The following is a 10,830-nucleotide window of genomic DNA, read 5'->3' as shown; positions in this document are numbered from 1 at the left end:
ATCAACAAATCCGGCACGAATGCCGACACATCAACAAATCTGGCACGAAGGCCATCACTAGGTTTGACACTAAGCATGAGCAAAGAAAGTAAAACATCCGTACTCATATTCATCGGAGTATACTCTCGACGATATGGTGGTGGTGGTGCAAGCAGCTCTGCTGGGATCTCCCAACCTTGTTGCTGCCCAAGTTGTTGCACGAACTTGAGCAAACCATCTTGCTGGGCCTCCAAAGCTTGTACCCTCTGACGCTCAAACTCCCGCTCGGCCCGCTCAGCCAACAAACTCTTTTGTTGAGCCCGAAGTTGCTGCAGCTCGGCCTGCAACATTTGACCCCAATGTTTCAATAATGCAGAGCTAAGGAATGTAAAAGTGAAAGAACGACGAATGAAACTGGAATACTTACCTGGATTGAAGCCACCGCTGTCGGTCGTTGGCTTATGGGCACGCTAGAGCTCGTGCTCGTTGCTCGTAGGCGGTTGAGAGGAGGAGTACAGCCCGTCTCGAGGATGTCGTCGCCCATGTAAAGCTGCCCATGCTTCTTGCCTTGCCCAATCCTCATCACTAGCTCAGGATCAAGGCGCTCCTCGATCCTCGGATCGTAGTCCGACCCGTGGACTAACCTTGACGCCTTCGTGTACGAACTAAGGCGGGTGTGGATGCTGGAGTTGGTGTACGCCTCTAGGCCCGCATCCGGGTTGTACTCGATGTTGGACTTTGCCGGGCCCATGTGGGCCAGAGCATACGCCGTGAGTTGGCCAATTGGCTGGCCACCATGCGCCGCCTCCTGTGAGAAAGACAACAACATGTGGTTAGGAATCATGCAGAATTGAGCGCGGCTAGATTAGACAAGTGGTGGAGACTTACATATGTCTTTTTGTATTTGCTGAGGCTGGCGCTGCCCTGATGGTGAGGTACACGTGGCATCAGCATACGGTGCTCGCTTTTCTCTTGGTGCGCCTTCTGCCAGTCCACATCCAACCATTTGTCCACTATAGCAGCCCAGCAATCGAGAAAGGTGGCGCACCAGCTCGGAATCACCTACAAGCCATCAGAAGATCAAATTAGGCATAGTTAATCTAAAAAGAGATCAATAGGAGATGTTTTCTATTTACCTGTAGGTACTGCTCCCTTGTCAGAATCTCTATCTCTCTTCTTGCCTGAGTTCTGTTCATTCTTCTATTACGATAGGTGGCGTTGTAGTCAATGTGCGCCTGGAGGTGGGACTCGTGATACAAGTCCGAGACACGCCTTCTACAGGAAGTGACAGCCACCTCATGCGCCCTTAACTCCTGTCCCGGCTGGCATCTAAAGAAGTCCTGCATAAAGACATGAGGTATCCATTATTTTATTTCAAGAATGTCCAATGAATGCAATGAATTGAGGGTTGTAGAGCGAGAAAGGCTTACCCACAACTCCGTAAGCACCTGATCCGCCAAGTTTAGGTGCCCAGCGGTGGGGAAGAGGGCGTAGTGGTCGAACGAGGGTATCTCTGGGTCCTCATCCTCCGACGTCCACACCAGGCTAGGGAAGTGTTCCCTGCACAGAAGTCCTAGGATCCCATTGACATTGCGAGCCAGGACCCCCTCCTCCGCAAGCATCCAGTTCCTGCACAAGTGGTTAACAATAGTTATTATTAGCTCTTATTATGATTTTTCAACATATCAAATGAAGAACATATGAAGTTACTTACCTATCCCCCTCGGGTGCAATCAGTGGGCGGCGGTCAATAAGAATCGGTCGCTTCGGGAGCTGGCTAGGACCTCGCTTATAGGGTTTCGAGGCTGTAGAGGAAGTTGAACCCCCTACTCCCTCCTCGAACGTGTGCGGAACCCCCTCCTCAGACGCGTGTAGAACGGCGTCGTCGTACAACTACGGAATGGCGTCCTCGCCCACCATGGGCAGAGGTAGGTCGTCAGCCCTAGTAGAGCGCGAGGAGCTGAGGTCGTGGTCAGTCGGTGGTGGGGGCCCCCACCTAGGCCTGCCCCTCGAACGCATCTACCTCTCTGACGGCTCTGTCTCCATCTCCTCAGCCGCTGACATGTCCCTCGGTCTCGAGTAAGTCGAGGGACAGCTCCTCCTAGTGGGTCCCATCACCTGCAATTAAAAAGAATAAACCATTATTAGTCATGATAAACGAGAAGTACTTAGCAAGGGATGCAAAATAAAGAAAATGTAATTACAAAATAACATAGTATTACATGTATTTCTAATATTCTTTGTGATCGGGATTATCTAGATGATAGGTATCGTCATCACTATCAAGAGCCTCCAAATCGTTAACAGCCTCATCCTCATCTCTATCTAGTTGTAGTCCGTCAAGCATTTTCAAGTCTCTCGGATCATGCACCTCATCTGCAGCTTGCTCGTCAACAACCCATTCCTCGTCTACTTCCATTTCAATCTCCCTAGTTAAGTCTATCTCAAGCATCCCTGGTAGTCCCTCGTCTTGTTGATAGAACTCCCCGTCATGCGTGGGTGAGTTCAAGTTGTAATCATCATCGTTTGGGCGAGGTAATTTACCATGTGGTGATACCTTGTGCATAATATACGAACCCTAAAGACATGGGTCGGTTTTGCACGCATATGGACAATAATAAACTTGCTTGGCTTGTTGAGCCACAATATAGACATCATCTCCTTCATAGAAGGAATCCTGTCTAGTTTTGACTATTCCAAGTTTAGGGGACTTTCTCTATACTGTAGGTTTAAACCACTGGCATTTGAATATGATAAGCTTAGGTGCATTTTCACCATGGTATTCGAGCTCGTATATTTCTTCAACTGTGCCATAATAGTCCTCGTGATCAGCGTCGGGCGTAAATACTCCGGTATTCGTGGTCCTTGCATTGGCCCGATTCTTCTCATAGCCTGTTGTGTGAAAGCGATATCCATTCACGTCATAAGCGTTAAATGACGAGACCTTACAGTAAAAGTCTTTGGCCACTTGTCATAATTTGGCACTTATAGACAAATCACTTTGGCACTACAAGATCAAGCAGGAAAGAAATGAAATTAGGCAACTAGGAACGCCAAACTTGGAACGAGCTAAGTTGGTCAGAAGGTACCTTTCTTTGGAACCATGTAATGAAATCAACCTTGAAATCAGGCGAACCATGTTGAAGAAGGGTATCTCATTCATGGTCAGAAGGTGGACTTGGATGATGCTAGTATTGGTTAAAAAATTCCCTGCACCAACAAGCAACAATGTTGTTGGATGCAGAAAATTTACGGAGTATGTAACAAGTTCATTGAGAACTTACCCCTAATACTTGTCGACTTCCTCAAGGTTCATCAACACATAGAGCATGATCTTGCGCCACTCTTCATTGGTCAATATCTTTTTGGACGCTCCACTTGATCTCCTGCGTTGCCCTTTGAATAGGCTGAGGGTCGATTCATTTTCGTCCTCGTTGTAACGAGGGGGTGGATTATGCACGCTTGGAAGGTTCTCACTATAGTATGATGTTGTGAAGTTTGACACCTCCTCATGAATGAATGCCTCTGCTATGAAAGCCTCAATCCTGCCTTTATTTCCACATTTCTGGCGAACAATCTTTAGACATCTCTCTATTAGATAGCACCAACGGTTCTGCACGCCCCCCCCATTCGTACCTCATTCGGGAGGTGCAAAATCAAATGCTGCATCGACAAGAAAAAGCCAGGTGGAAAAATCTTCTCCAACTTACAGAGCAACTCGGGTGCTGTTTTTTTCCAACTCCTCAACCACTCTCAGAGATATCTCCTTGGCACAAAGCTAGCGGAAGAAAAAGCTCAACTCTACCAGCACCTTCCAGACATGCTCAGGGACATAGCCTCGAACCATTGATGGAAGAAGCCGCTCAATCCATATGTGAAAGTCATGACTCTTCATCCCTAAGACTTTGCTAGTTTCTGGGTTCGCTCCCCTCCTCAGATTCGCTGCAAACCCATTAGGGAAACTTAACGTCTGCATCCATTCTATCACTTCCATCATGTGCTTCTTTTACAAGACGTAATCAGCCTTAGGCCTTTTCCATGGTTTGTTGTCTCTTGGAGGCAGCATCTGTAGCTTAGGTCTGTCGCATAGTGTTGCCATGTCTACTATGGCCTTAGGGTTGTCCTTTGTCTTGTCAGGAATGTCCATGAGTGTTGCCCAAAGTGCTTCGGCGACATTCTTCTTAGTGTGCATTACATCTATGTTATGTGGAAGGAGAAGGTTATCAAAATAGGGAAGCCTCTCCAATCCCAGCTTATGAGTCCACATATGTTCCACACCATAGCCCACAAAGTGATCTTTCTTTGGCTTATCTTTCTTTGGATTACCTTTCTTTCTTTTACCCTTCTTTGGATTATCTTCCTGCACTAGGACCACGAGAGCATCTATCTAAGCATGAACCTAGGCACTAGTCATCTTCTGAGGTGCACTAGTCATCACCGTGGCACCTTTTGTGAAGTTCTTGGTGCCTCTTCTGAATGCATGGTCAAGAGGGAGGAACTGTTGATGCTTGTCGAATGATGAGAACTTGCCACCCTTCTTCAACCAAATGAACTGTAGAGCTGCCTTGCATACCGGGCATGGATACTTCTCGTGGACACACTAGCCGGTGAATGTCCCATACGCCAGGAAGTCATGCATGGAGTACTGGTACCAAACATACATTTTGAAGTTCCTCCTTGTAGCTCGGTCGTAAGTCAATACGCCTTCATTCCAAGCCTTGATCATTTCATCATAAATAGGCTCCATGTACACACCCATTTTGTCTCCCGGGTGTCCAAGAATTATCAACATCAAGAATATGTTTTGCCGTTGAAGTAGGTCCCCGAGGGGGAGATTGAGGGGGATAGCGAACACGGGCCAACAAGTGTATGGGGCCAACATCATTCCATAAGGATTGAACCCATCCGTTGCCAGCGCAACACGTACATTACGAGCCTCTTCATCTTTGCCACGATGCGGCATTAAAGCTTTTCCATGCTTCACCATCTGCTAGATGTATCATCTTGTCTTTATTGTATCGAACACCATTCTTGTGCCATCTCATCTGTTTCGTGGACTCCTCTTTCATGAATAGCTGTTGGAGCCTCGGTATGATCGGAAGGTGTCATAGGAGTTTCATGGGGATCCTCTCATTCTGCTCCTTCTTGCCATCACCTTTGTCTACCTCCACATATCTAGAGGATTTACACTTTAGACAGTACTTTGCATCCTTGTGTTCTTTCCTAAATAGGACACACCCCTTCGGACAACAATGTATCTGGTCATACAGCATCTTCAGTGCCCGAAGGAGTTTCGTTGACTCATACAAGTTTGGAGGCAGCTGATGACCCATCGGAAGTAGATCCCCAATAATTGCCACCATATCATCGAAGCATTTTCGAGTCATGTTATGCTGTGACTTCAACCCCAATAGGCGCCCAATGGCATCCAATTGAGAAATCGTTGTCTTCTCATGTAGGAACTTCTATGCCAATTCCAACATGTCCAAGAATGCCTTAGCGCTTGGCTCTGGCTCCTCCTCCCCATCCTCCTGCTCGTCCTCCATACGTCCTTTAGCGAACATCGTATCCGCATAGTCACTTAACCATCCTGCTACCCCGCCGTCATCATCAAATGCCTCCAAGCCTTGTCTCATGACCTCCTCTCTAGGATGGTAGGGTTCACCATGGTGCACCCACCGGGTATAGTTTGGCATAAATCCATACTTGTAAAGATGCTTCATCATGACTTCCCTTGTTCTTCTTTTCTTGTTTTCACATTCGCTGTAGGGATAGAATGTGTCTCTCACTCCCTTAGCTGTCTTAAATGCATGGTCCAAGAATTTCTTGGTCTTATCCATCCATTCATGGGTGATTTGAGACTGACTTGGGCGTCCTGTGTACATCCACTCATGGTTATCCATCCTCTAGCATATACACATAATGGAGTAAAGTAACCATTAGTCGCATCTACATGGTGTGCCTACTGTCTAATAGGTGAGGATAGGTCCTAATCCCACCTGCAGATGTGTAGATGAGGTTAGTTTTCATGCTCTACTCCGATCCAAGACAGAGTTTTGGCAGCACCTACCCGCTGCTCTCCCGATACATGTCCTAGAAGGGAGAGTGTGTATCCAGAGAACAACAGGAAGGTGGTGCCAAAACTCCGTTTCGGATCCGAGCAGAACATGGAAATTAACCCATCTACGCATCCGCGGGCTATCCAATTACTATCGATGTTTCACCACCGATAGCCTGCCACGGGTGTACCCGAGGCAGTATGTTCGGGTTTCGGCGTATGCTGAACTCGATGGTTAACGCAAGAGACAGTCAATTTATCCTGGTTCAGGCCCTCGATCGTAGATCGAGTAATAACCTTACGTCCAGTCGGCGTTAGCCTTTGCGTTGGATTGATTGTAATGCGTTGTGTTGTGTTGTACAATTGTTCTCTCCCTCTCAGGAGCCCTGCCCTCCTTTATATAGTCAGGAGGCCAGAGTTCTAGTCGGTTTATAATGAGATTTCCTAGTAGGATTACCTAATAGTTCTACTACTACGATTATATGGGAAGAATCCTAGTTGGACTAGATCTTTTTTCTACCCTGCGGGGTATCCTATGGGTCCCGCATCGACAAGCCCCCGAGCACTTCATGGTTGAGCTCTAAAAATCTCACTCTGCTCCTTCTGGTCTTGTTGAGTAGGAACAAAATATCATCCGAGCGTTTTCTGAAGTGAAACCTTGTAGCGCTTCTTGGGATCTTTGGGTGGTGAGTGCTTTTTGAAGAAAAAGTGCATCCATCTAGTTGTAGCCCCCGAGCCTCTTGCTATTTGGAACAAGGAGCTGGAGGATCTTGTCTTGAAGTTGCCCTGGTTGTTCATTGAAATTTTATCAAAAAGAACTCGCTCAAACATGGCTTTGTTCCGGGTTCTTTTTGCCGTAATGTCTTGAAGTGGTCTGCGTTGAGGAAGCCTATTGGTGACGTGCGCTTTTTCGAAGAAAAAGTGCACTCACTGAGTGTAGCCCCCGAGCCTCTTGCTATTTGGAACAAAAAGTTGGAGGGTCTTGATCCTTTATGTTGTTTCAAAATTTTGTATTCTGAAGTAGTCCCCGAGACTTAGATTACATCATCATCCGAGTAGTTTTGCGGTAAGCAGCCTCCGAGCTTATGTCAAAAAATTGCACTTACTGAGTGTAGGCCCCGTGCTTTCTCCGAGTTCTTCTTTTTAGAAAAGAAGACGGATGAAGAGTCTTGATGTGTCGTCGTTGTAGTCTTGAGTTTCTTGTATTCTTGGTCTTTTGTCTTTGGTTCTGAGCCTTCGGGAATAGGTGAAAATTAAGGCCAAGCTCCCTAGCTTAGTGTTGTTTAAGCTATGATGCCGTCCAAGCCCCCGAGCGTATATCCGTGTTGTTTTGTTCAGGAAGAACTCGGATGCGTGGTTTCGGCGTATTCTTTGATAGTTTTGCTGTTGTCAGATGTAGTTGTATGGTGGTGGTTGAGTGTAAATGCCTTTTGTTCACGGGTTGTACTGTGCTGGTATATTCTTCCAAATATGCCCATCTTCGAGTACCGCTTCCTCTCGCCTGAGTCGTCCATTATTGTGTCCTGTCTTTCCACTGTGTCCTTTGTTAGGCCTATTTCGTTGGTACTCCTAGTCCATGTGCGCCGATCCTTTGGTCTATAAATACTGTCCCTGAGTGCTTGTTTTCATTCATTGGATATTCTGTTGAAACCTTGGTGGTCATGAACATGGTAGTTTGTGAAGTAGAGCAGCCCCCGGGCATGTTTTGTACTTTCTATGTGTCTTGTCGTAGATGGAGGAAGTCTTGTGATAGGGATTAGAGGTAGGCTAATCCCATGACAGCATTGTGCCAGGATGTACGTGGTGGTAGTTGGAGGAAGTCTTGTGATGTGGGCTTCGTTCCTTCATCCGGCAGTTCTGGGTTGATCCTCGTCGCCTGTCTTGAGACCGTCCGGTGCAGATCAACACCATATCCAGCATCACATCGATCTTGGGTAGACAGATGCCTGCCGGTCTTCTATGCTCCATGTTGCCCTGCCATGCTGTCGATTTCCGCCTTGGATGCACTGCGTTCGTCCTTTGAAGAAAACAGTGTAACTGATGGCGGTTTGTCCTTCCGAGTAGCAATTTGGGACACGTAGTCGTTCCAGAGCCTAGTCGTGTCCATGTTCCTCTTTGCTACTTTGCTTTTCATGGTGCTGAGTTCATTGGGTCTTGTAAGATTTGTAATCTTCTATTTTTGAAATCGCTTGTAATGTAACGAATCTTGTCTTCTGAGTTGTCTTTGACCTTTCTGTTATGATCCCTGTCGTTCATGAGACTACCGAGTTCTTTCTTACATAACCGGGTTCTTTTGTTCCTCGTGAGGTAGCCCTTTCTTTCTTCTTTCTTTCTTCTTGGTTTGACGGGTCGTTCTTGTATCGATCTGATAATCCTGCCGTGGCGTTGGACGGATAAGTCTGAAATCTGCCCGTTGGTTTTTACCGTTGTGAGGATTCGTGCCCTCCGTCATTTTAGCCGCGTTAGTAAATGGACCGTTGCGTTCCCACACTATGCTTTAACGGGCCTTGTGGGCCATTTGTATTACTGAGAAATCTATTTAAAGACCTTTTATCTTCCTTTCCTTTGTCGCCCAGCTCTTGCCTTTAAACCCTAGTTCTCAAAAATTCGCCGCCGTCATTGTCGCCATCACCCGAGCACCATCATTCTAGCTTCATCTCCTTTAGCGCCTTTTTTGCTTCCGCCAGTTCAAGGGAAAGAAGAAAACCGCAAGCAAGTCTCAGGCGACCTTCGTGGATGAGGAGTCATCCCTGTCTTTGATTGAAAACCAGGAGTTCGTGGCCATGAGGGCAGCTCAGAAAGTTTGGCCGGCTCCAACAACAAGTGAAGACCAGCTGCGCGAGCTCGCTAGTGATGGCTTGATCCAAAGCAAAGTCATCGCTGAATGGAGAGTTCCGGGCGAGCATCGGGTTCCGGCTCCGGGTCCTGGTGAGATTGTCCTTTTTGTTTCCTTTATCCGCGCTGGACTCTGTCTTCCTGCTTCCGCCTTCCTTCATCAGTTTCTTGGTTATTTCGGGGTTAGTCTAAACCATCTAACCCCCAATGCCGTTCTCCATCTTTCTGTTTTTGTTCACCTTTGTGAAGCCTTCCTTGGGATCCCTCCTTCTCTATCTCTTTTTCGCTTTTTCTTTCGCCTGAAACCCCAACCCCACCGTGAAGAAACTAGTGCCCTCGGTGGTTGCGGGATTCAGTTTCGCCAGGGTCTCAAAATTAAGTTTTTTGACTATGACCTGGTTGATTCTGTCAAAGATTGGCGTGCCGAGTGGTTTTACGCTGCCAATTTGATCCCTTCTCTTGTTGTTCACTCCGGATCCGGTCCTGTGGCGAATGACCGGTGGGACAAGAAGCTTGAGTCCCCTACTGAGATTCAAGCGATCCAGCCACTCCTTGATAGGATTAGCACGTTGAAACAGCAGGGATTGACCGGCTTTGGTATTGTCTCAAGCTTTCTTCGTCGCCGGGTTTAGCCCTTGAAAGAGCGGGAACATCTCAGCTTTGAGTATTCTGGGGCCGAGGATCCTTCACGCATGGTCCCAGCTCTTGAGCTGACCGGTGAGGAGGTACTCGAGCGCCTCCAGAAGATGCTGAAAGGAGTGAGCGTCATTCCTCCTGCCGTCTCTGAGTTCTCGGCCATGAACCTGCCCCCAGCTGTGAGTTGTCTATCTTTTTTATTTGAGTTCTTTATGTACTCTTGCTGCATCCGTTCTTGCTTAGCTTTTCTTAGTCTTGGTGTTTTATCTTTTTTCGCAGGAGCTTGGGTGGAATTTTGTCGATCCGATCCCCCTTGGTGTTCTCCCTACCATGGCGGAGACTGGGGATCGTCTAGCTGGTACTTCTACAATTAGTAAGTCTGAAACCTTTACAGCCCTTCCTGGGGTTTCTTTCAGATTTGTTGATGTATATGAAGAGTATGTTCCTCATCTAGTCCCTCGCGGTCCTCGCAGTGTCCCGAAGAGGGGGCGAATGGATGGGTCTTCATCTGGCTTGCCTGTCTCCAAGAAGCCTCGCAAACTAAGTACTCCCTCAGGTACTCCAATTGTTGCTAGCATGCTCTTAGGTGAGCACATTTAATACTCTTTGTTCTTTTATTTTCATGTTTCTCTCTTGAACCGAGTACTTTCCATCTCCTTTTCAGCGGGTGCTCTGGTTTCGTTGGCTGAAGAAGAAGAGGATGATGAAGTCCCCCTCGTCATGCGGCGGTGAGTTGTTTTTCATATTCTTGTTGCATTGAATTTCTCCTCTTTGTTTTGAATTTTAGTCTTGGACTTTTTGAAGTAATCGGAGGTCGGGTGTGAGTTCTTCCAAGGCTCCCGCGTCGACTTCTTCTGAAGCTCCGGTGTCGAGTTCTTTGGTTGCCTCTGTCCTAAGCTGTACCGCTCCTCCGGTGCGGAGTTCTTCTACGGCCCCAGCCCTAGCTTCTTCTTCAGCCCCGGCTTCTTCCACGGCTCTAGCCCCGGCTTCGTCCGTGGCTCCATTGTCTGCTGTCCCGCTCTCATCGCCGGGTTGCGGGGACATCTTCGCCGTCGTGGTTCCCCCTGCGAGGCCTTCTCTTGGTTTCGCAAAGAAAAAAGTAGTCGGGTGAGTAAATTCTAGCTTTATCTCTTTGGCTTTTATCTTCCTTCTTCTGGTTCTTATTGGTGCTTCCTTTTATCACTTTTCAGTGTTTCGTCTTCTCTAATTTCTTCATCGACTTCTTCTCTGCCTCCCGCCGCGCCAATGAGTTTCGAGCCTCGGGACTCACAACATTGTGTTGATGAAGTCGCCGCGGGGGCTTCAGAGCTACCTGGCGGAGT

The 10,830-nt window shown here is 47.5% G+C and overlaps 1 long non-coding RNA gene across 1 annotated transcript; it reads left to right on the top strand.

Annotated features, from left to right (window-relative positions):
* The first annotated feature begins 9,998 nt into the window (after positions 1-9,998).
* Positions 9,999-10,435, top strand: LOC136540921 (uncharacterized). The gene is made up of 3 exons (XR_010780050.1): positions 9,999-10,064; positions 10,173-10,236; positions 10,313-10,435. It is a non-coding gene; the product is annotated as an uncharacterized lncRNA (long non-coding RNA).
* The last annotated feature ends 395 nt before the right edge of the window (positions 10,436-10,830 follow it).

Source organism: Miscanthus floridulus, chromosome 2, assembly GCF_019320115.1.
Source record: "Miscanthus floridulus cultivar M001 chromosome 2, ASM1932011v1, whole genome shotgun sequence".
NCBI classification, from domain to species: Eukaryota; Viridiplantae; Streptophyta; class Magnoliopsida; order Poales; family Poaceae; genus Miscanthus; species Miscanthus floridulus.
The sequence above is the reverse complement of the archived record's forward strand: the minus strand, read 5'-3'. Positions and strand labels throughout refer to the sequence as shown.